At 49.4% G+C, this 25,718-nt stretch overlaps 1 protein-coding gene across 5 annotated transcripts in view; it reads right to left on the bottom strand.

The window, feature by feature from the left end:
- HDAC4 (histone deacetylase 4) overlaps positions 1-25,718 on the bottom strand; it is a 327,955-nt gene that overhangs the window by 119,557 nt on the left and 182,680 nt on the right. The window lies entirely within an intron of this gene.

Here is a 25,718-nt window from a genome sequence, read left to right as displayed (position 1 = left end):
CATGCATCTACAGCGTGGAAGGAAAGGCTGAAATATCACTACCATATTCCTCCCGCCACGTTCATTCAGCAAAACCTAGTTCAGATCCCATTCAAGTGCCTTTTTCACGGCGCTTACGTTATCCGCGCCAACGTCACGAAAAAATAATAAAAGAAGGAAAGAAAAAAGAAACGCTCGGGAATGACGACCGCTACTCCAAACAGAAAAAAAGCTTGCCAGAAGCCTGCCTGTCGAGAATAGCATCCATCTGTGGAAAAAATTGGCCCCGCGCTGATAGCAGCGCAGCCTTCGGATAAAAAAGGGGGCGAAACGGTCACCGCGGGCGCCGCTGTTAAAGCCCGCACTCCGGTTGCCACATTTGGCAACGCCGGCGCCAGCGAAATGCAGCGACAGCAACTGCAGCAGCGAAGCCACAGATGTGCACACGGCAGCGGATCCCCTTATCAGCGGGGTCAGTTGAGCAAGCACCGAAGGTTTCGCACCGCAGTGTATATAGGCTGATAAGAGAGAGAGAGAGAGAGAGAGAGAGAGAGAGAGAGCCAAGTATACGCGCCGCTCGGACAAGCGCGAAGCGAATGAAACCGCAGAACTGGGGCGTTACTGTGAGCACTCTCAAACTGCGCCGTATCGTAAAATTGGGAGTCTTGTCAGTTATGGTTGGCCCACACTGGGCCGCTACGGGCTCTCTGACTGGCTCCCGACGCCAATACGGAGGAATTCGACAATATGGCGGAGTTAGGTATAGTGTCAGGGGCATGCAGGAAGGAAAGCGTAGGAGAGGCCCCGGCCAGCAGGGACGTGCCGGAGAAAGTGCGGCGGAACACACGTGCTTATTTTCGCAAAGGTGCACTGGGACTGGTACCCAAACGTCAACGTTGCCATAGCAACCGCGCTGCTGAAGCTCTTGTTGCTCTAGGCCTCTGAAAAGTGAGATAAGTTTTTTTCGGCCTGTGTCTTTCTTTCCTGCACCACGTTATGTTGGCGATACAAGCTGACTTCGGAGCGTGGTGTGTAAGCTTGAAAGTTATGTTCAGAGTCTATGTGTGCGAGTGTCAACCGGGCAACAGAGGTACTCAATTACGGCGCGGGTATTCGTCTTCTTCTTCGTGCCATGTAAAAGCTCACGAGTGCGGCTGCCTCACTAAAACTGTTACAGAAGTTTCGTAGATTTTGTTCTGACGCGCATCGGCAACGCACTCTTCCGGCGGCTCGTAGCAATGCAAGTTCAAAACTCGCGCCTATCTGCTCCAGCGAGCTGACTGGAGGCGCAGAGGGAGATGGCACGCCAACATGGCTGCGTTACCGGCTTCAAAAATGTGACGTCAGGGCCTCTCTTATTTTGTTTCTTTCCTCCATGGTCAGGGAGTTCGATTTTATAGCGGCTCGAAAAAAGGGAACCATTATATGATCGCAGCCCAGAAAAGCACCCTCGGCTAGGTACGACAGCGACCACATTTACAACGGTTGAGGGTGTGATGATCGTGATGATGATAATGATGTTCCGTGAAACATGTTGATGTCATGTGCCCTCAAGCTCGTTCTTTCAACTTTTTTTGGTGTACACAAATATTTGAATACATTTATATTAAGGCCGTTCGATTAATGCAATTTCCGAGTCGAATGCGAATATTCGAATATAACTATAGTCGAACATCGTATCGGATACCGAGTAGTTTCTCATTTCTAAACAAAAGAAAGGTATCGCGGAGTCCGTTTGGTACTAAAAAAAAAAGGCTTATTACTTGATACGTGTACAGGCAATACCTATCACAACCGGACGTCGTGTCAGAGTTTGTAATTCAGAAGATGTTGAAAGTCGAACGCTTACGATGCACTGTGACAATGGCAGAAATGAAACAAAGGAAGGTGCAGGTCATTCTTTGCATGGAGTATATTGTGTTCGTTGAATGATATCTAAGTGTAATACCACAGCACCGCACATTATTTTAAGCGGATGCAATCATGGTGCCCTCATTGGCCGAATAATAAAGAGCATTCACTAAATCGAGAAAAGTACGGATAGGCTTCCTAAAGGTGCGCCATCCTTAGTGACTTGTTTAGAGAAGCTATCTGCTCAGTGGGCTTTCTTTTTCTTTCGGGAACTTAGCTAGCTTTCCTGTAGCAGATCACCACTCACAGTGGTTCTTTCACCCTGCAGTAGACTCCTATAGGAGTCGTTATCCCGTACATTCGAATTGAAACGAATATTCGACAATTTAGAATAGTGAATTCTGGATTCGAATAGCAAAGAGTATTAATTTCGTATTCCAAATCTCGAATATTTCGCACACCCCTATTTTATACGTTAAGCTACATTACTGAAAAATGAAAGTTCGCGTTATAGCGTGTTTTCCCCTTTCTTTGCGACATATGATTTTGCAGCTGCATCTTACTTAGCCTCCACCGCAGATTCTTTAACCGCTTCCGCTACTGCTCCTTAAACCCCGTGGAGGAAGGAAACAGACTACCAGGGAGCATCGCATGACAACTGTGAATCCTAGTCATAAATAAAAATGCAAAGGAAATGCTTGTGAGAAATACACCCTCTCCACGAAATAAGCAAGTGGTAATTCCTAAGCGCCGAGCTTGATGAGAGTATGGGAGAGAGCAGAGCAAGTGGCGAGGACAGATCGTGATGAGGGCATCACTAAGAGCTAACGAGAGAAAAAAACGTCTTAGAAGGCCCGGCAACCATGGAGGGCCCACTTCTCCAGAGCAAACGCGCAAATAGGCTACGGGGAGACGGAGGGGCGGCGTCAGAGGAGGTTGGCTTGCCGCGGCATGCTGGCTGACGTCATGTTCTCTTTTTCTATCCTCCGTGATAAAACTCAATTTGTCAGCCGCGAGCGCGCCGCGCCTTACGGAGTCGGCAGATCCTCGGCTGCAGCAGCAGCCTGAAGAGCCAATAGACTACGCAGAGTTACCGCATCTTCGCATCTACAGGCCGTATGCCTTGCGTCTCTGTGCGAAGGGAAGAAAATTATCGCCCGTTATAGGAGGAAACGTAATTGGTGAACTTACTTCGCTGAGAGCGTAGCGACGTTCGCAGGCGTGTTCGTGCTATATTAAAACTCGCAGTGAAAGAACGCGATTTTCAGAGCCTACGCGCAACTTGTGCGCACACCTCAGCCGTTAGCGGGCCGCGCACTACGCCGCTGGTCGTGCGCGAAAAGATCGTGAGCCATTCCACTCTGTGAAGATGAATGACCAACGCAGCAGCGTAGCACTCGACAAAGAGGTGACACATGATTTTGAACAAAGGTACGAACACATTTGTTGTCTTGATCGGTGGTCATCGTGACGAAAGGTACGCACATACATTTATTTTCATACATCCGCGTGAATTCGTATCACGCATTCGTTACGTACATTCGTGTTTTCATTTTGCAATATACTGAGGCAAAGAATTTGAGACCGAAATCGCCGCACCGAGTTGCAGTGGGCCAGTGCCGTCAGCGCCTTCGCAGAGAGAGGGGCAGCATGGGAACGCTGGCATGATGAGCGGCAACAGAACCAGCCGAGGAAGAAGACGACCACGACGAACGCGCGAGCAGCGGCCCAAGCCATTGCTGATGATGATAGTGTTTGCTAACACAGATTTGTTGACGGACCCGAAAAATGCTCGGAACCCTAGCCATAAACAGCTTCGCTGTAAAAAATAAATAAAGATACGCCGATTCGTGAAGGGTAACTGCATGCAGATGACCTAAACAGTGCAGAGGGACACGTGAACTTCGTAACTACGCTCGGCGAAAGCAGCTGTGCTTCCAGCGACTATAATTTTCAAGATACGTAGACGACTATGCTATAACAAAGGCTGACTATATATATATATATATATATATCGAGAAAAGTTAGTTTCATGAAAGGTTAAGCAATTTTGCGAATTCCCATTTACTTACGTGATGAACAATGCATTGTCAAAATGGCGCAAAGAAGGAATACGCGGACAAGCTATTTTCGCGCTGTTCATGATTACACTTCCAAATTACACCTATACATGCACCGTACTTAATTCCGTACTTTCTTCTGCCGCGAAAACTAGCGCATATCCGCAGCTATGGCGTAGAAATGAAGTATTGTCTACGTATACGGAAACTGCGCGGTGACGGAGCTGTGGTTGTATACGCGCTCCCTTGCCCGGCAGTAATTGTATAGGGTGTGCGTTTTGTGTCAAGTACGTGAACTGATGTACATAATTAGCGCAGCTGTGCCAACTGCTACACGTATACTCGGCGACTTGTTCTGTACGTATTGGCGTGTGCAGTGAAATATCGTGCCCGCCGCTCCGGCGGTCTACAATTAGAGATGCAAAGCACACGTATGACAAAGGTGGGGCGGGGGAGCTATAGTGCTTAGCGAGAAATAGGGCGCCTAACAATAAGTACAGAACCTTTTCTACTGAGACCGACAGCGACAAGCGCGACATACAAAGTCCAGAAAAGGCACCACACACGTAGCAGATGGGTGCTTATTTAAACGCAGACGCATCCGTAAAAAAAAAAAAAAAAAATCAAGTGTTTAGGGTACGTACCGTGCACATCCACTGCAAGCATAGCTGTAAGAATGACACACGCGAATGGATAGCACAGTGAGATTGCGCGCTGTGCGTGCCAAGTAGCACCATTGCCCCCACTACCGGGATACTCGAGAGGCAGTCAGCAACAGCCACGATGGAAGCTATATTTGTGACGGTACTTTTAAATACTGGAAGCAGTTTTCTTATCGCAACGGACGAGTTTTTTCCACTATGTGGCAAAACTTCCAAACTGACACACGAGCACGGTTCTTCAGGTTCCTCGCAGACTATACATCTCGGAAGTTAAACCCTCGATTGTGACGACCCTTAACGCGACACATTTCTTCCGCCCGTTGACGACATGTAAAGGAGGGGCTCGTCGCTCGCAGGAGTCACGCTCCACAAAGCGTCCCGGGGTCACCATCGATTATGTCCCCCAAACCACCTGCGCACACGAGGGAGAGGGGAAGAGAGAGGGGATTCCAATGACCCCGACGCGGAGCTCGCTGTCCTCTGCCGCCGCAGGGGGGGAGAAGCCGACAGAACGCGCGCACCAGCCGTCGGGACCCTTGCCCGACCGACCCGAGCTCGCCTCAAAAACGGGTCGCGTCGACGACTCGCGCGTGCACAGCCGCTATAGGGCAGCAGGAGGCAGCGGCGGTTTTTCGCGCTGCACTGCATCGCCGCAGAACAAGTGCGGCATCGGGCCCGCTTTTCAACAGCTGGCGGCAGCCTTCACTCCAGGAATAAACTTTCGCCGCGCCCCCTTTCTCTCCCCCCCCCCCCTATTCACATTGTTATCGCACGCGGCAAATTTTGGCTTCATTGGCGCGACGCTCGCGACTGACCGCGCTTCAAGTCGTTGCATGGTTAAATCTGAGAAATCGACATGCACCTATAACTACAGGGCGCCTTAAAACGCGGTGGAAAAAGCGAGAAGGTAGCCCCACGTTTCTATGCAGAAGCAGAAGGCACTGTGGAGGGCTGCGTCAATCTGCCAAGACGTTTTTGTTGGAATTGCGTGAAATTGGGACGAAAAAGAACCGCCGGTTGCTGGTGGCACGCCCGAATGCTTTTACACGCGCTGTCTATACGGGCGCCGTCTCGTTCTAGTGTACGTGCAGAATGGTGATCTCTTAAATACACTACCTAATTAGAATTGAATCGGTTGGCGCAGGACAGTGGTAATTGGAGATCGCAGGCACAGACCTTCGTCCTGCAGAGGACATAAAGTAGGCTGATGATGATGATGAATTAGTATTGCGGCATTCGTTACAGCCAAGTTTTAATACAAAAACCCGTAGAAATGCTTTCCTAAAAAAAAAAAACACGACTCAACTCATTTCTTATATAAATTCAGATTTATTTTTTCAGAACACGCGCACTCCAGCATAAACACGCGACCGGCGGCGGCCCAATCTGCTGAGATATAGTCGAAATGTTGCAGCGTTTCCACGCACGCACGGTTCTCAGAATGGGCAGGCCTGGATAGCGAGGGATGCCCCTCAAAAGCAACGAGGCCGGCGCGCTTACTGCGACGACGTGTAGTGCAAGCAGCCGCGCTCTCGTACGGCTCGCGCCGCAGAGGCGCGCAGGACTCTCGCGAGGCGGCGCGACCGCTGGGAACGACCACGTATCGCTCAAAACAATCACAGCGACGGCGTGAACAAGGGCCTTATACCTGCGCCAAAAGCTAGCGGTGCATTCCCAATGGCGGGAGGAAATAACTGGAAGGGTGCATTACGTAACAAAAGTGAAGCAAAGAGAAAAAGTCGCAACAACACGTGATCGCGCGTCGTACGGCAAGTTTCAGTGTCTTCTGCCGCCGCTCTCAGCTCACGCCGCTTCAGAAAAAGAGAACGGGTGGGACAGCAACGTGAGGCTGGCGCACTCACACGTTGCAACGAATATGTGCGTTGCAATAAACGACCGAAGACGCACGAGCATGTCGGGAGAAAACTTGCGCAGAACGGTTGACAAAGCAGCCGCGAGAGAGTGTGCGCGCGGGGATCAGAACCTGCCGGGGACCGAGCCCACTGGGCCGAGTCCGCCGAGCGCAGAGTCACGTGTCGGGCCGACTTCTCGAGAGAGTAAAACATCTTTATTAATAATATTTGAATGGCGAGAGCAGTGTGGGAGGAACCCTCAGTCCAGGATCCCTAAGATGATTCCGGCGATGTTTCCAGCCCATTGTATCACAGCTCGCGAAGGGCACGGCATCACGGACAGTTGACTCGCGAAGGCCGGCTGCGGGACGTAATGCTTCCTCTTCTACAGTCTACATTTGCTTCCTCCGCGCAGCAATGCGCGTCCCGGCGTTGGGCCGGGGCTGCGGCGAACTACCGAAACCGCTGAACCGCTGCGCATTCGTAATGGCGCCGTCGATCGTGAGCCGGCCGTGAGTGACTCGCTGACCGCGTAACTGCTGAAATGAGCGAACGAAACGGGCGGGGTGCGTGTTGTGCAACATCCCATGTTATCTTCCATTCTCCTTTCCTTATCATGCGCCAGGCCCAGTGGGCTGTCCAATCGATAACGACAATAATAAATACGGCTCCTGTGCACGCGCTCACGCGAAGAAAAAAAAAAGGAAGGAAGGAAAAGGTCAAAGCAAAAAGAAAGCCTTTGGCACTAGAATTGTTCGCAAGATAAAACTGCAGCCAATCCTGACGATAGGTGTGTGTGTGTATATATATATATATATATATAGCGAGGACAACCGGCCAATAGCAAAGAACCCTTACAAATGAAAAGCTTTGTGAATTCGGTCCCACATGGCCACCTTAATTTGTCACGGTCCACTTCATTTTACATTCTTGTCGTGAATGGCTCGGACGTCGCCGCTGCCGTCGCCGGGATCGACAACTCGCAATCACAAGAGGAGTCAAAACGCATCGTTACGAAATACTGCCTCCAGGGACCACGGGTTTTGTGACGTGCACATATGGCCTCCCTGTACAACACCTGTGCTGACAAAACCTCGCGATCCACGCCTGTGGAAAACAACGGACTTGCGCGCCCATCACATACCCGGGAAGGTCGAGGAACTCGTACAACGAACTGAACTCTCCATAAAACACTTAGGAGGCCCGACACAGCTGTGCGGAAAATGAAAAAAAAAAGGAAAAGAAAAAAGCTTTGCGCGATGCGCTGCTGCCGCTCACAACCGGCGAAGTTACCCAGCCTCACGCTGGCGGCCCGACCGGCCCACCCGCCGATCACTGAAGGCAAGTCATAAAACTATTACGTACTGTCCGGTGATCTTTCTTTCTTTCTGGATCAGCCCCCGCTTCCCAGATTGAAATTACTGTATCACCACAAGAACGACAGGGAGGCAACGACCTCGCCGTTACAGAAAACGAACGGCATCCCAATTAAAGGAATACGGCCATGGTATGTTCGACTCTTCAGTTCTTTCGTTATTTCTTTCCTTTTTCGTGCGAAGTGATTGCCGGAGGCCTCTAAACCACAGAAAAAAATAGTGGCAAGCCTCAAATCAGGCTAAATTTAATAGAATAACTTTACTACAGCCGGCTTTGTTTCCGCTTTCTAGGAGATTACTGAGTCGTGCCGTCATGACGCAGAAGGTGGGAGCTGCGTCATGACGTCAGATCATGATGTGGGACCAGCGCTTAGACGACGTGTGTCGAACACATGTGTCGCTCTCTTCTGTGTGCTATACTCCAAGCGATGGTGTTCAAGAATCTGAAGTCATCTCTCCCTTTTTTTGCGGTTCATAGATTTAGGGCCTTCATATAACTCAAAAAAAAAAATGAAAGAACATACATAGTCGCGAACGTATCAGCACTTTAAAAGCTTTCTCGTTCAATGAACATAATGAAAGAAGATGTGCATATCTCTCAATGATTTGACGAGTGCATTTTAATTCACGTGGGTGGTTTGGCTTAACTATTTCGTATTGCCGTACTGCGCGTACACCCCATGTGAAACGAAACTAAGCCACTTAGAGCTCGAGCGTTATTCAGATCTATATGCAGCTTACCTGTCGTGCCCGTATAAGTTCCCGGGCCCTGGTAACCCCGAAGGGAGAGATCTAAAGTTCACGTACCTCTGCTGTGGCTGCGTTTCTTTTGACAAGACCTGTACACGAGCGCTTTCACGGCGACCGGTTCGGCTGCTCGTGCGCACTTGCTTTCGTGTCACTAATTGTTACTGCTGCTAACAAAGTGCACTTCAGAGTTGACAGCGAAAGCTGAAAAGCACAGTGAAAGTTCAAGAGGAAGGCGTGTTCACAAGTTGCCTGTGAGGTTGTCACTGCGCGCGCACCTGTTCACGTGATCTGTCCTCTCTCTCTCTCTCTCTCTCTCTCTTATTACGCGTTCACCACTCCACCTTTCCAGACGGACAGGAGACAGCGCACTTCTTCCCTTTAAAGCATACACCGACCTTCAAGTTCTTCCCGCTCCATATGTTTCATCATGCTCCCTGCTCAGCCTATTACAGATCCGACTGACCTTAATATATACGCTTGAAGAGCTTTTTGTCACTTGATATATGTGTTTCTGTTATTTGATGTCCTTACTTGCGTAACGCCCGACAGGCCCCGAAGTTAAATAAATAAATAAATAAATAAATAAATAAATAAATAAATAAATAAATAAATAAATAAGTTGTTACAGTCGACGAATGAGGACGAGAATGCAAGGGACGTATACGTGTGATCTGCAACTGAAGATAGGGATTGCAACTCTCGAAGCTGCACGGCATAGCATGCACGACGGCCGCCGTATAGTGGAGGGCTCCGAATTAAACCTGACCAGACGGGTTTCTTTCATATACAGCCACAAAGAACGCCACTGCAATTCCTCAAACGAACGTCTCGTTGCAATTCCAGCCTGATGGGCCCGCCGCGGCCGGCCGCCAAGCCCGCAACCTCGCGCAGCACAACGACACGGCCGCAGGGACACTGCGCCGCGTGGCGTCGCAACGATCCGCTGCCCCTTCGAAGTTAACAAACGTCCTTCGCACTGTGGTTGGGACCGCGCCAACGTCAACCTACACGACACGGAGCGGGGGCAAAACGTCTTTCGACCGAATGTCTCGTCTCTATACAGTTATGCAGCCACTTCTGTTGTCGTGAGTTCGATAGGTTCGATGCCCGGCGGCGTGCGTATACCAAACGCCGGCTACGCGCAGAGCAGCTGGCAGCGTCAGAACACCGCGCGCCTTCTGTACGCCAGAGGTGACTATACGGCTTCGTGCGTGGCATAGCCCTTTTCGCCGCCTGAACAACAACAACTGTTCCAATTTTTATGTTAGAGTCACGCATTCTGACCGTCTCACGTCCTTTGTTATCTGAGCACGCGTATTCACGAAGAGCTTTAAGACTTATGTTTCGAGCATCACGTACAGCGCGTCCCTGTCTACGCACGCGCTGTAAAGGATGTTTGAAACAATCGAATACCAACTAGCCCGCACCTAAACCTTGCTTGAAGACTAAAATTGTTCGTAAGAGAGCATTCCAACCAATTCTGATACCATGGGCGTATCATTAGCGAAGGCGGCCAGCAAATGTCAAATAGCATTACGGAACGAAAATGTTTGAAAATTCGGCTTCTCGTCTTATTTCGGTGCGCAAACGTGTTTCCGCACTGACTAAGCTTTTAGTTGCGAGTTGACGTTATTTCGCGTCTTCTCCATTTGCATAGCTTGGCGTCTCTTTTACACCTTAACTGTTATACATCGTCACTGTAGCCCACGTGCGGAGCCGACGAGTCGGCCTGTGCATGCAGGGATAACAGCGCAGAATTATTACCGCCGGTGCACGGGGGGTGTTCGGGTCATAAAGGCCGGGGACACGATGAGGCCTCGTAACCATTTGCGAACCGTAACCGCTGGCGCCAGCGTCTCCACCGGACAGAAGAATCACGCGTCACTGCAGCGCGTGCAAGGGTTGGGCCCACGGGGCTTCTCGGCAGCCCCGAAAAGATAGAAGTCGCCCTCGGACGGCGCGCGTTGAAGAGCCCGTAGCTCTCCCGATTTTATCCTCTCGGCGACCCTGTGCCGTGCACGCATCGCGTCAGCACTGCAACCTCTGCAAAGCTTGTGGCGAGTCGTATAACGCTAGCTCTGGCAGGGCGCGGGAAAACTTGCTCCGCGCACATAACGGACTGGGAGATAGGACGAGCGCCGGTTGACAAAACTGTCGGTAGGCTTCCCTCTAATCGGGCATGGCCACTGCGCTTTGCTTTTTTTGGCAGCGCGCTCAAGCTTGAAAGATGCTACAAGCTTGCAACGTCCACGCGAACGGGGAAGCTACGCGCTTTCTAGAGTTGGGTAAAAGAGCGTCGGCCACTACAGAATAAAGACTCACGGTCACGTTCTTTCTTCTACTTTTTTTTTTTTTTTTTCGCGAGCAGGCGATGCGGCTGTCTATAGGTACAACGAGAAGCACGCACGCACGCACGCGAGAAACTCGCTATCAATCGCTACGGATTGATGAGCCATCCGGCTCATCAATCTGCGTCACCCCCCCCCCCCCCTCCTCCTCATGCCTTCCTTCTCTACACACAAACACGCACTTATACACGGACAGGTGCTTACGCGCGTTCGCGGGTACGTCATTCCAGAAACTCGGCTGCAGGATCGCCGACATACCGCCCACACAAGCAGACGCACTATAGAAGGTACGTGCGTGCGTATCCACTGCGACAATGCATTGTGTTTCTGTGCGCAGAAGCTCGTGATGAATGAACATGAGCTCACCTTTTTCAGGTTAGCACCGGTACGAATCGCACGAATGCTATATTCAGAGTGCCAGAGATGAGGCGTCAGAGGACTTAAATAGCGCACCCACGCAGAGTAGCAGAGAAAGAAAGGCGGTCGGGGTTATACACACACACACACACACACACACACACACACACACACACACACACACACACACACACACACACTTCATTAATACTTATTGACAGACCGCACTCAACCGGCTGGACACCAGAACGTTGTAAAGACTCTCGGACCATAAATATCTGGCGTAGATGCAGAAAGCATACGCGCGCTACACTGCCATCTCTAAGTGCATCGGTCTCAGTGAGCGTTTGCATTGCGGATCCTCCCGCAGTCACTCTCGTCACTCCTTGCGTTCGCTCTCTTCCCATTCCCCCAGCGTAGGGTAGCAAACCGGACGCTCGTCTGGTTGACTCCACCTCCCCTTCCACCTTTCTGCTGCCTTGCGCATCTCTCTTCCCGAATTCAGCGCGACGACGCGAGGATACAAAGGCGTGGGAGGAGCGAAACGGCGCGGTGCTTGTCCACTTTTGATGAACAGCCCGCGACCTTCATTACGGCCGGCCCACGCGCAGTGCAGAGAGAGACACGGCGCGCGAAATAGAGAGCTTTCGCCACACCATCGGGTATAGTGAGCAGCTGGGCGACGCGACGTGGGAGGCGCCGAGTTGCCCGCTGCGGCTTTTCTCTCCGTCGCGCCGGCTTTTGAAGGTTAAGGTTCGCGGGACGAAGCAGCGGCACCGGATGCATTGACCAAGTCGCCGCAGCGCTGTAGGTGAGGGGACGCACTTACGTCGAAGCCCTTCAATACGTTTTCAATTTGCGAGCAGCCCCCGCGAAAATCGGTTGATTAAAAAAAAAAGGAAAGAAAGAGCGGGAGAGGGGCAACGGAAAAGAAGGAAGGAAACACGGACGATCTCGTCGACCTTTCGGTTAATTAAACTTTACAGAGCGAGCGCACGTATTTTCATATTTGAGTCTATTAGAAAGCGCTTCACGGGCTTTTCTGAAGAACTTGACTTCTCCGGCAACAGCGGCCGACGGTATTTATTTATATGTATTTATCTGTAACTCTCCGTTTTTTTTTCTTTTCTTTTTCGGGCTCGAAATAAGCAGCATCAGCCGTAACAATTTCACTTGATCTTCTTCAGCGGCTTCACTCTGCCCTCGTTCGCACTAGAGCAGTGTTACAGGAAAGTGAGAAAAAGAAAAAGAAAGAAAGAAAACACAAGTATCAAACAGGTGGAAATTGTACATCACCCTATATCTTGGCATTACTGGTTCCGTTTTGAATCAGAAAAAAATAATGTTAGCTGGTTCATAAAATTTGCTGCTTGGGGGCGGCAGATACTGCCAGCGTTGATGCAGAATTATTTCACGATGTAATAAAAATAAATAAATAATAATATTAAAGAACAGGAAATCATCAAGTTCGCCCGTGCTATAACGCAATGCGGTAAACGTGATGCTAAACTTCACGGAGGTTTCTTCGAGAACCGATAGTTGGCTGACGCTTACCGAAAGCCCTGAATCTTCATTTCGTTTGTTTGTTTGTTTGTTTGATCACAAGCTATGGCACTTTCTTTCTTCAGGCTTTACGTGAGGGTTGGCCAAAAAGTAGGCGGCAGGATTGAAATTATAAAACATACAAAAGCTACGCGGGGGTTATAGCGGTTACGAAAATGTTAATTTTGAGACCTAGAAAATAAAAGTCGGCAATTTTATAACGCTAACATTTCTTGTGTCACAGAGGACGTCGTAAATAGCAGTGTAAACTTTTCTGCAGCTGAAGTTGACCACAGAGGCTATAGCTTCTGCAGGACAAAATAATCTGCGAACTTTATATACAAAGAAGCTTTGGAAACGGCAGACCAAACGTGCAGCACGCGCTACCTGTTGCTATGCACACACTATATCCGTACGAAGTACAAAAGAACTCGAGCCGAGTCAGTGTCCTTAGCATACAATATGTCTCTTGCGTCAGCTCTCAATATGTGCGTAAATCAAGTTGACGAGGCAGCCTTTCTAAATATTTAAAAAGAGAAGTTTTCTCTGGCTCTTCAAATGAGCGCGCTGCCCGACCTTGGACCTTTCCGAACAAAAAGAATTAGGCTAGCAAACAAATACGGCAACTAATCAAGAACCGCAATTCTTGAAGTTTCCAGCCTGCGTTGTTCATTTACCCTTGACGAATGCTGTCAAGAGAAAATGTCACTGAATTGACAAAGCTCTTTTCGTTCGTAAAAGCTGTTTACGATTTACCGGCCGCCCTCAGTAGTCGGTAATGATATGCCCAACATCACGATCACGATTGGCCGCTACCGTGTACGGGAACCGTTCGGGCAGTGTCATTTTTGTGAACCCGGGTCCTGAAGTGTCGGACGTGTATATATTACTCTTCATGAATTAAGTCACGGAGCTCATGAAATAGTAAAAATCAAGTGGATCGAGAGCGGGAGGTTCGGCGAGAGGTCATAGTCGCGAAACGATGTTTTATGTGTTTGGTGGATCGCGGGGTTACCAGAGTGCGGGAGGCACTGAGGTATCGCAGCTTCGCAAAATACGTTGGCGATTTCATTCTCCCCGTTTTTTATGCCGGAGTTCCGAGCTGAAAGACTACACCGCTGCTAGGGATTCGCGTTCTTTTAAACGTGTATATGGGCAAATATGAAGGCAGGAAAATAAGTGCGTGTGTGTGTGTGTGTAGGGGGGGGGGGCACTCAGTGTATCCCATATTCCACTTGACTCGGTAAAAGTAAAGAGCGCTTTGTGCGCAATTGGGACAGAAACATTTTCCAAGAACCCCTACGTGGCCTGGAGGTACACAAAGAATGCGCAAAAGAGCCGCGAAACGACGAATGAAACTGCCAACCTATTCGAACAACTCCGTCCGCTCTCAAAGCAGGTTGCGGTCTTGCCTCATTGCGCTGCAGTATTAGTGAGCTTATAGGCCGTGCCGCAGAATGACAAAAAAAAAAAAGAACTTTATTAAGTGAGAGGAGGGGGTGGCGGGGAGACGCATTTTCTAAGCAGCCAACTCGCCAGTGAAGCCGTTAAGAGTCGCTTTCACTGATCTCGGATGCCGCCGAAACACGCAGTTCTCCAAGGCCCCGCGCACAGCTCCCGTTTCTTGCCAAACGCTTCAAACGGGAAAGACCTACAGAGCGATCGATCCATCCGTCGGGGATTTTCCTCAAACCGTGCAACCAAACCTCACGCCCACACTCCACGCCTATCGGTCTCATTCATGGTGGAGTGGCCGGGATCTTACGCACAACCGCGACGACGTCAGCGCGAAAAAAGAACGCCGTTGCAGGCGGCGGTCGCGTTGCCGAGAGAGGGAGAGAACGGGCATCCCTCGAAGCGCGACACTGCGCCGCTATCCGAGAGGACAGCCGCCGCTCGGACGAGCGGCTATCTTATCTTGCCGCTCAAAAGCGCTGCCGCGAGCTTCGACAACGACGACGCAGGCTGGATACGCCGCGTCCGGCATCCCCGGAGAAGCAAACGGCCGCTCGGGACGTGTCTCCCCGCACTCTCTCGTGGGCCGGTCGTCCATCCAGGGGGTCGGCGCTTATCACTAAGGGCCGCATGCCCCGGGCGCAGCGTCCTACATGATATCGGGGAACGGGAATGGCGATCGTCAACGCAGCGGCGAAATATCTGGAGTTGTCACCGCCAGCGTGACCTCGCCCCTCTCGCTTTCGGTTCTCGCTATAGTTCACCCGCTCGTTCACGCACGACGAGCTGTCATCGACGAGCAGTCCTGTCCTTCTCGAGAAATCCTACTCGAGAAAAGCCATGGGTCAGCGAAAACATCACGCGTACGAAATCTGTTCGATCATATCGATAGTGTAAAGCGCTTTGAACGAAAAAAAAAAAAATAAGCATTATTGGTAGACCGACTTATTCTTTATAACGTCCCGAAGAAGGAAAGGGATTGATTGATTGATTGATTGATTGATTGATTGATTGATTGATTGATTGATTGATTGATTGATTGATTGATTGATTGATTGAGAAATCAATCCCTCGGATAAAGTATCCCGGACCAACACGACGTCTCTACAAGAGTGGAGCTGAGCTCTTGACTAACTCAAACCACCCTGGGCTATAAGAAAACGTGTACCTACGTTAGGCTAGGTTCTAACATTTGTATTCCTACCTAACCTACCCCCTATATCTAAGTATACCAGCGCTATGAGGGCGATGTGCTAGGCCCCGCAAATACGAATAGAAACGAAGGGGTACGGAAAAAGCGGCAATCACCATGCAGAGAAACCAACCTGCCTCGTTTCGTAAATCGATTGCGAAAGGGGAAAAAATACAAAAACAGACGGAAAATCGCGGCGGAAAGAATGGAAAGTCGGCTAGAGAGTCATTATAAAGAACTAAGAATTGCGGAGTATAGATGAAAGATAGAGAGAATTAGATTTCGGGGAAATGCCGAGGTCGACATTCGAGGAGAGACAGGTGCGTGTCTCTCTTAGCTTGGCATACGTTGCTATGCGATTAGCTTCTGCGAGAGAAAAATAAAATTGTATCCAAAGGAAGAAAGAAGCAGAAGAGAACGAAGCACACGCACGCACACAAAGACGCGATCTCGAAACTTTCGCCCGCCTCGCACTGTTACTTTCCGTTCTATCTTTTTTTATTTCGTTGTTCTTTTCTCCCCTCTCCTTCCTTTTTACACTCCGTGGCGCATAATGTAAATACGCAGAAGGCGTTATAAAGTTGCAAGGAGATGTCTGACACTTCTTCTGCACATGCGTATCGTAAAACTACCTCAAATTATCCCGTTACGAAGGGATAATGTAACGATTCCATAGCTGTTATTCTTCTTCGCGCTTCGGCAGCTGTATGAGAAGCGCTCCGTCATCTCTCATCATAGGGATGGGCCGGTCGCGAGCGATGGATGATGATAAGAAAGAAATCCTTACATTACAACGACTCAGCTCTTCAGCCCATACGTACTCATCATCATCATCAGCAGCAGCAGCAGCAGCCTGGTTACGCCCACTGCAGGGCAAAGGCCTCTCCCATACTTCTCCAACTGCCCCGGTCATGTACTAATTGTGGCCATGTTGTCCCTGCAAACTTCCTAATCTCATCTGCCCACCTAACTTTCTGTCGCCCCCTGCTACGCTTCCCTTCCCTCGGAATCTAGTCCGTAACCCTTAATGACCATCGGTTATCTTCCCTCCTCATTACATGTCCTGCCCATGCCCATTTCTTTTTCTTGATTTCAACTAAGATGTCATTAACGCGCGTTTGTTCCCTCACCCAATCTGCTCTTTTCTTATCCCTTAATGTTACACCTATCATTCTTCTTTCCATAGCTCGTTGCGTCGTCCTCAATTTGAGTAGAACCCTTTTCGTAAGCCTCCAGGTTTCTGCCCCGTACGTGAGTACTGGTAAGACACAGCTGTTATAAACTTTTCTCTTGAGGGATAATGGCAACCTGCTGTTCATGATCTCAGAATGCCTGCCAAACGCACCCCAGCCCATTCTTATTCTTCTGATTATTTCACTCTCATGATCCGGATCAGCAGTCACTACCTGTCCTAAGTAGATGTATTCCCGTACCACTTCCAGTGCCTCGCTACCTATCGTAAACTGATGTTCCCTTCCGAGACTGTTAAACATTACTTTAGTTTTTTGCAGATTAATTTTTAGCCCCACCCTTCTGCTCTGCCTCTCCAGGTCAGTGAGCATGCATTGCAGTTGGTCCCCTGAGTTACTAAGCAAGGCAATATCATCAGCGAAGCGCAAGTTACTAAGGTATTCTCCATTTACTCTTATCCCCAATTCTTCCCAATCCAGGTCTCTGAATACCTCCTGTAAACATGCTGTGAATAGCATTGGAGAGATCGTATCTCCCTGCCTGACGCCTTTCTTTATAGGGATTTTGTTGCTTTCTTTATGGAGGACTACAGTGGCTGTGGAGCCGCTATAGATATCTTTCAGTATTTTTACGTACGGCTCGTCTACACCCTGATTCCGCAGTGCCTCCATGACTGCTGAGGTTTCGACTGAATCAAACGCTTTCTCATAATCAATGAAAGCTATATATAATGGTTGGTTATATTCCGCACATTTCTCTATCACCTGATTGATAGTGTGAATATGGTCTATTGTTGAGTAGCCTTTACGGAATCCTGCCTGGTCCTTTGGTTGACGGAAGTCTAAGGTGTTCCTGATTCTATTTGCAATTACCTTAGTAAATACTTTGTAGGCAACGGACAGTAAGCTGATCGGTCTATAATTTTTCAAGTCTTTGGCGTCCCCTTTCTTATGGATTGGGATTATGTTAGCGTTCTTCCAAGATTTCGGTACGCTCGAGGTCACGAGGCATTGTGTATACAGGGTGGCCAGTTTTTCTAGAACAATCTGCCCACCGTCCTTCAACAAATCTGCTGTTACCTGACCCTCCCCAGCTGCCTTCCCCCTTTGAATAGCTCCCAAGGCTTTCCTTACTTCTTCCGGCGTTACTTGTGGGATTTCGAATTCCTCTAGACTATTCTCTCTTCCATTATCATCGTGGGTTCCACTCGTACTGTATAAATCTCTATAGAACTCCTCAGCCACTTGAACTATCTCATCCATATTAGTAATGATATTGCCGGCTTTGTCTCTTAACGCATGCATCTGATTCTTGCCAATTCCTAGTTTCTTCTTCTCTGCTTTTAGGCTTCCTCCGTTCCTGAGAGCTTGTTCAATTCTATTCATATTATACTTCCTTATGTCAGCTGTCTTACGCTTGTTGATTAACTTCGAAAGTTCTGCCAGTTCTATTCTAGCTGTAGGGTTAGAGGCTTTCATACATTGGCGTTTCTTGATCAGATCTTTCGTCTCCTGCGATAGCTTACTGGTATCCTGTCTAACAGAGTTACCGCCGACTTCTATTGCACACTCCTTAATGATGCCCACAAGGTTGTCGTTCATTGCTTCGACACTAAGGTCCTCTTCCTGAGTCAAAGCCGAATACCTGTTCTGTAGCTTGATCTGTAATTCCTCTATTTTCCCTCTTACCGCTAACTCATTGATCGGCTTCTTATGTACCAGTTTCTTCCGTTCCCTCCTCAAGTCTAGGCTAATTCGAGTTCTTACCATCCTGTGGTCACTGCAGCGCACCTTACCGAGCACGTCCACATCTTGTATGATGCCAGGGTTAGCGCAGAGTATGAAGTCTATTTCATTTCTAGTCTCGCCGTTCGGGCTCCTCCACGTCCACTTTCGGCTATCCCGCTTGCGGAAGAATATCCGCATATTATTCTGTTCCGCAAACTCTACTAATAACTCTCCCCTGCTATTCCTAGTGCCTATGCCGTATTCCCCCACTGCTTTGTCTCCAGCCTGCTTCTTGCCTACCTTGGCATTGAAATCGCCCATCAGTATAGTGTATTTTGTTTTCACTCTACCCATCGCCGATTCCACGTCTTCATAGAAGACGTGGAATCCATACGTACTGAGCCCATCCATACGTACGTACTCCATACGTACTGAGCCCCGTCAATTATAAATATCGCGCAATTGCAAATGCTCCGACAGTTTTCACATACTAAATATATATCGTACGTGTCGCGTCAGCACAATGAGGAGAGGCAGAATTTTGACTGTCCGGGTTCCGTATCAGGCGCAGCGCACTCGGATGTCGAGGAGTTTGCGCTCGCCCCTCTCATCCCATATATATATATATATATAGTCGAAAGTCGACCTGCCTCTTCTGATTGTTCTGACACGGCACGCGCAATAACTGGCGCCTCGCGAAAGAGGCGCCGAAGTAGCCGATAAGGAAGCAGGGAATCGCAATTGAAAGCTCGAGGATAGACGATAAGGAGCAGACCTACATGCACGCCCGTGTCAGAGAGGATCCCATATATAAACCTCTCGAAAGCCTCTCAATCGCGTCTGACGTCACGGGTACTGGCTACTTGGAACGCTATCGGCGTAGAGCGGAAAACCTCCTCGCTCCGAGGCCTCTTATCGTTCGCGGTTCGCACATCGAGCTGCTGACGGCGCCGAGAAGCCACGGCGACGAGGCGGGAACGCGTGCGCTCCGCGCGAGTGCGACGGCATGCCTGGACAGAACCACGTGACTCGTCGGAGGAGTGGCGCGCGCGAGAGGAACCTCCGAGGGCCGCGAGTGAATCCGTCAGCTTCCCACGAGATAAATGCGGACGTAGAACGCTTCGGCAGTGCTATGTGCGGAACGCTGAGGAGGCGATAATGCATGCGAAAACGCTACACTGAACAGAGGCGCACTGTGTTATCGCCCAGGTGTTGTATACACGGGCGGCCCTCCTAGGTTACACCAGAGTCCTTCCATGTTTCTATGGTATGGTCCAAAATATGAAAGGACTATGGTTAGGCTTAGGAGAGCAGCGCGCTACGACGCGAGACCGAGAGGAAAAGTTGTAGCGCTAAAGTCTGAATCGGATGGGCTAGTTGGTAAGGCGACATCTTCGGGAGGGAACAGCGAAAAATACGGGAGAATGGCAAACAAACATGCACGGCAACCACTCTGTGTTCTTTCCACTAGCTTGTCCCATTTTTTGCTATGTAACCTTCAAAGAAGAGCTAAAGGTCTGTATACGTGAAGTCGACGCCAAAGTGTCGAGTCAGAAGTCAGGCTGACCTAAACTCGACAGGCACTAGCTCAACCCGAGAGGTCAACTGGGTCCGATTTTGTCGAGTCCGTGCATAAGTTTCAGGTAAGACTCGGTCCAACGATAGAGAGAGACGCTGTGCGCCCGTAATACTGCTAGACGAAGGTGACATATGCAGGCAGGCACCACGGTGAAAAAAAAATGAAAGAAAAAGAAAAGAAAGTAAAAAAAGAAAGAAAAGGAAACGAAAGAGCAGGAGGATGTGTCGAACCAGAAAGCGTTGGGCCTAATTCAGAAAGGAAATATAAAGAAAACATCAGCAATTCGCCAGCGACTTGGTCATCATCCTGCCATAATCATTATGATACTTCCAACCGGCAACTGCTATTGCGAATCGTAATGACTCGCACATTGAGAGCCCAGAATTGTGCAGGGGAATATGCACGGTGTGGGTGCGCGTGCGTGCGTGCGTGCGTGCGTGCGTGCGTGCGTGTGTGTGTGTGTGTGTGTGTGTGTGTGTGTGTGTGTGTGTGTGTGTGTGTGTGTGTGTGTGTGTGTGTGTGTGTGTGTGTGTGTGTGTGTGTGTGTGTGTGTGTGTGTGTGTGTGTGTGTGTGTGTGTGTGTGTGTGTGTGCGTGCGTGCGTGCGTGTGTGTGTGTGTCCAGTAGAACGCGGAGCTTGCAGCATCAGCATAAAGTTGTTTCGTGATTTCCGGGTGATTATACGAAATTTAATCTGCATGTCTACCACTTGAGACATATATATTCGGGTACACTTAACGTTGTCGCTACACTTCTGGGAACGCACCCGTAGATACACGTAAGCACCCTTTCTTAACTTTCTCAAACAGCGAAAAAGAAAAGAAACACATGAACAGAATTCGTGTCTCAGCGACGCTATGGTGAGCCTAAACCTTATAGAAGGATAAATAAAGCACAAATGAGAAATCCAACCTTGGCGAGGATGGAAAGTGCGGCTTCCAAAGAACAGCGGCGCACACGGAGAGCAGCTGTGTAGGCCACCCGAAAGGGCTCGCGGCGGACGACGACGAGCTACACGCCGCGCGTCACTTTCAGGCTTCCATTCATCTCTTGTCTTCGACCTCCGCGGAAGCTCATAACCACATAGGTCAGTTATGTTGACTACAAGTTACAGTCCTCGACGAAGTTCTCTTTAACATCGAATAGTGCTTCAAAGGCTACGAACCTAACGAACCGTTTCGTGTATTACTCGATAAGCGAGCCGAAGATCAGTCAGCTAGGTTCGAAGATGGGTATCCACGTGCGCCTTCGTGACGGCACGGGACATGGGAAAGGGTGGCAAATGGCACCCGTACTTGTTGTGCCGCACATTCCTGATCTCTGATTGTATGAGAGACTGTATAGTCGTTGTCGGGCACCTTCACCGCGATAGCGTGGAGATTCTCTCCACAGCTTCCTCTGTGCTCAGTTTCTTATCTTTCCTTTCCTCCGGTGCAGAGTAGCGAACCGGGCGCTTACTCTGGTGATTCTCACGGCCTGTCAACTTTATTTTCTTACTGTAACTAAAATAAATATTGGAGATTCACCCTACAATGGCGACGGCTACTCCTTTATCACAGAACACTTATATTAATTACTTTCTCTGTTTCTCTGTGCTGCTCCGCAACGACAGATGGCAAAAAGCAGGAGCCGCCGACGTATACGGTGCCCCCATTTCCTCCTTGCTACGTCGACGCACCCTATACACGCCGATGCGACAAAGGCGGCCCTCTGACGTCAGCCCAGCTGTTCAATCGGCGCAGGAAGACCTTCTGCGAGTAAAACTTGCAATTCGGTTCTACAACCGCGACCGCTTTAAATAGATAAAGAGTGTCGCCAGTCAAAAAAATGTCGACATAAAAGAGTGGCGCACAAGTTCACTTACACCGCATGTTGAGAAATTATTCGGACGCTGCGCTCGCTAAATGCCTCGCTCTTCTTTCTTTCTCCTTTATTAACCCGCGTACAGTGCGCCGTCTCCAACCAGCAAAGAAAGTCGCCCATCGACACCAGACCGATACCGACACGCGGAAACACGAGCCCGTATTTCTCGACCGATAACTTTCAGGGTGCGCCATGATTGGGAACTGAATTGACCGACAGTGTTCAAGCAAGGGATAGCCAAAGTTTACGACTGCCCTGACAAAAGACAAGTCCGCTTGCCGAGAGAGAATCTTTAACTGAGAGTGCGGAGCCTTGCCCGGCTTCACGCCTAGGATACTACTCCAGGCGAATGCGATGGCAAATGAAATTATATACACGCAGTGTATACACGATCCTTAACACACGCATTACACAAAAATGCATATTTACGGTGTATTGTCGATACCAGTGTACCGCAGAAAAGTTTAAAACATTTTCATAGCGCAGGACACCCAGGGGACTGCACGGTCCAAGTATACGTACTACAGTTCAAGGTGTGAGCCCCGAGGGACACTTAGTGCGGTCATTACGACGCCACCCGTCCTCTCGTATATTGTACACCGGACACAGTGACGATCCTATCCGTTTAGTTTTGCACAACATGTAACGCTGCAGCTTCAAATACGCCCCTTGTTCGATCACTGTTGATCTCCGTGTTCCTGTGATGCTTTTATGCTAGTGCGCGCAAGGAGACCGAAGCTCGTGAAAAGTCTAGGGGCTTCACCGTCGGGCTCCTGCGTAGTACGGTGATGGCGGACAAAATAAAGGGAAATAAATGACCGAACGCGTGACATCAATGGGCACAAAAGGGGCGCTCAAGGATATGGAAGTCTGACCAGAAATGCTCTTCATATTAGCAACCGCTCTGTCTCTTATGACCGATCCTAGACACGTTACTTAATAGAAGCACGATCCTTTAACAGGCCTCGACATAATCGCAGATGCATAGTGCAACTTGGCACGCTTTCGAAGAGAACAGCCGCCAACAACGCGCCTTGAGACATCCCCGCCCGTGACAGGTGACAACAGTGCGGCAACAAGATGCGTTCCGATCCGACAACCTATCTGGAACCTCGGAAAGCCTCTACGTCGCAGTCCGCGGTCAGGCCACGCCGAGACGGAAAACACCGCGGCCATGCATGGCGCGGACAGGCCGTTATCGGGCGCCGTTGGCGGGCGGAAAAGAGAGAGGCCTGCGTAGTCGAAAGGAGATAACGCCACCCGCGCGAGACAAACGAGCTGAGGCGACGGCCATAAACGATTCCGGCAGGACAACCGTCGTCCGAGCCTTAAAACGATGCAACTGCGTCCCAGACGAACATAAAAGAGAGAGAGAGAGGGGGGATCTGACGCGAGACACTAAGGTCCGCGTCCGAAGGGGTCGCGACAACGTTCGCTGAGTAGACTGGCAGTCCAACGAAGTATCAGTTTCGCCAACACAGGCGCTCGGCACTACAAGGCACAGCGAAACGACGTCAATGCAGCGCCGAACACGCGTCGGAATGCGGGCTCCTCCCGAGTGAAAGCCATTCAAGTTGCTCCACGCGAGGTGCGAAGTAGCGGGGCCGGTCACACCGGCGGGTACTCGCATACGCGAACACACTCGGCACACGTACGCCATACCGGAATGTGTTTATCCGTGAGGTACAGAAGAGAGCGGTGTGGATCAGAGCACACGGACGTAGCCGATATCCTAATTGAAATTAAGAGAAAGAAATGGAGCTGGACAGGTCATGTAATGCGTAGGTTAGATAACCGGTGGACCATTAGGGTTACAGAATGGGTGCCATGAGAAGGGAAACGCAGTCGAGGACGGCACAAGCATAGGTGGGGTGATGAAATTAAGAAATTCGCAGGCGCAAGTTGGAATCCGTTGGCGCAGCACAGGGGTAATTGGAGATCGGAGGGAGAGGCCTTCGTCCTGCAGTAAACTTAAAATATGTTGTTGGTGATAGCTACATGAAAACGCGAGAGTGCATCAGAAAGGGATGTGGGCAAAATGATGCGAGGCAGCTGCGGTATCCGCCGAACATCCGCTTGTGTTCGCTTTATTTTATTTATTTTTTTCGTCTCTCCCGGTTCTTATCAGAGGTTGGTGATCGCTTGATCTTGTTCATAAGCAAGCATTCAGTAAATAACTCGATAGCTGTATACGTTGCCGTACAGCCTTGATCAGGGCTCGATGTAACGACTAGACAATTGAGAACGCAAGTTATGCGAAGATAAGCATACTCGAAAACTACGAGCACGCACACGCACAAAGAGCTCGTTAAAAAACACACTAAAGAAAAATAATGAAATAGACCAAAATTTATAAAGTATTCTTTCAAAACCATGTTCTACTTAATTTCGCAGTAATAGACTGAATATTATAAAAGAAAATGAAGATCAAAGTTTCATTTTCCGAATTTCGCGCCGAAACACCAGCGTCGGTATTTTTCTCCTACTTCGGCCCTCCGTGTTGGTGCGCAGTAAAAGTTATCCAAACTTTCCAAGTTGAGTCTTTTGCTTATTTACAATACAACGCAGTAGATGTTTATCGACAAGGACTAAACTAGGCACGAGCAGAAAGCGTCAAAATTCATAACGTCATGGCTGGCTAGTGCGGGAAGTTCAAGGCAGCGTCGCCACACACGTTCTTTTGCGCCTTTTCTGTCTTATACCGAGCCTCTTCTCACGAAAAGGGTGCAGTTTATTTTATTTTTTGTGTAATAGAATGATAGTTTACTAATACAGTTCGAATTGCTAGCAGATCAAATAAAAGACAGAACTAACCGTCTCGCTCCTTAAAATTTAGTATATTACGAAACTTAGGATGACAGAAATCTGAACAGGTTGGTAGGGAGTCACATCATGGAAGAAGGAAAAATATAGGAGGGAGCATTACGTCACGCAGCCAACCTTGGCAAGCGAACGCTCCGTGAAACCACAGTTGTGGCCCAACAAGTGACCTCTTGCGTCGAGATCACGGAGCAAGAATCGAGGTTTGCTGACATGTTTGGTTCCCAGTGGCCATGCCAGTAGTTTTTATTCGGTACGCCCTTGTTCCGCTGCCCTGCCGTGGCTCTGCCTGCAGAGCGGGAACACTAAAACCAACCGCGCACTTTGACGTGGGATCACGTGTTGGACCACCGGTGGCCCAGCAGATTTCGGCTTCAATCGCGTTGCGGTATGCTCCTTCCTCTTTTTTCCTTCCTCCATGATTCACATAATAAGATCGGTTTACAATACACGGACGCAAGAACGATAAGGACAAGGTAAACGTGTGAGGACTGGTGGTACAACAATGGTCGCAATGCTTTTTGGCGACAATGCTTTTTTTTTTTTTTTTTGGACGCGTGCTACAGGACGAGCAAGAAAGCAGTCGCGTTTTTTTTTTAACACTCTACACAATAGAAGAGAGGTGAGCAGGATGTGGTAATTTGCCGCCGCGCAGAATCCGTCATGATCGAGTTCTCAACGAGTGCCTGCAGGCAACGCAGACACGACAACACGAAAACAATCCGCGAGAGACGGGCAGGTAGATCATTATTGCGTAATCTGCTCACATCCGGCATTGTGTACCACCACGAGCAAATGAGCGAGCGACTCTCCACCTAAAGAAAGGAAAGAGGGATGCATGTCAGGTGAACGGGCGAAAGGACGCGTTACCACTGGCTCCCAGCAACAAGCCTTAACGGGTCGCACAGTGCGGAGAGAGATCGGTTAACATCAAAAAGAGAAACACGCACAAACGCAAGTAAAAGAGAAAGGAAAACAGCGCGTTTTATAAAGTGACATCCGCAGCGGTCGTGTTGGAATGCAGCGGTACTCGCATTATAGGTGCGGTATATACAGGAAGCGCCCCACAGGCGAAAAGGAAGAAAATGAGTGTGTGGCAGGCATGAGCGGGAGA

The sequence above is a fragment of the Dermacentor andersoni genome, chromosome 2, assembly GCF_023375885.2.
Source record: "Dermacentor andersoni chromosome 2, qqDerAnde1_hic_scaffold, whole genome shotgun sequence".
In the NCBI taxonomy this organism is placed as follows: Eukaryota; Metazoa; Arthropoda; class Arachnida; order Ixodida; family Ixodidae; genus Dermacentor; species Dermacentor andersoni.
The sequence above is the reverse complement of the archived record's forward strand: the minus strand, read 5'-3'. Positions and strand labels throughout refer to the sequence as shown.